Here is a 285-nt window from a genome sequence, read left to right as displayed (position 1 = left end):
AAAAAAAAAAAAAAAAAAAAAAAGCTGATCTGAAATAGGTATTCTAGCGGGGTGATCCTAAGACACTAGAGGAGAGCCCTAGAGGCCCTAGAAGAACAGGTACAGGAAATGGGACTACACAGAGTATCAAATTTGCAGAGACTATGGGGTTGAAATGCAAGAGGTGGGGCTGAAAGGCAAGAAAAAAAATGGATAGAGGCTGCTACACGGACATCAAAGTCCACCGATGGGTTTTCTCGGTGGATGGGACAAAGTAAGGTGTAGCCCCAGCCCAGGACTGTCTAG

The sequence above is a fragment of the Mastomys coucha genome, unplaced genomic scaffold, assembly GCF_008632895.1.
Source record: "Mastomys coucha isolate ucsf_1 unplaced genomic scaffold, UCSF_Mcou_1 pScaffold5, whole genome shotgun sequence".
NCBI classification, from domain to species: domain Eukaryota; kingdom Metazoa; phylum Chordata; class Mammalia; order Rodentia; family Muridae; genus Mastomys; species Mastomys coucha.
Note: the sequence above shows the minus strand (reverse complement) of the source record.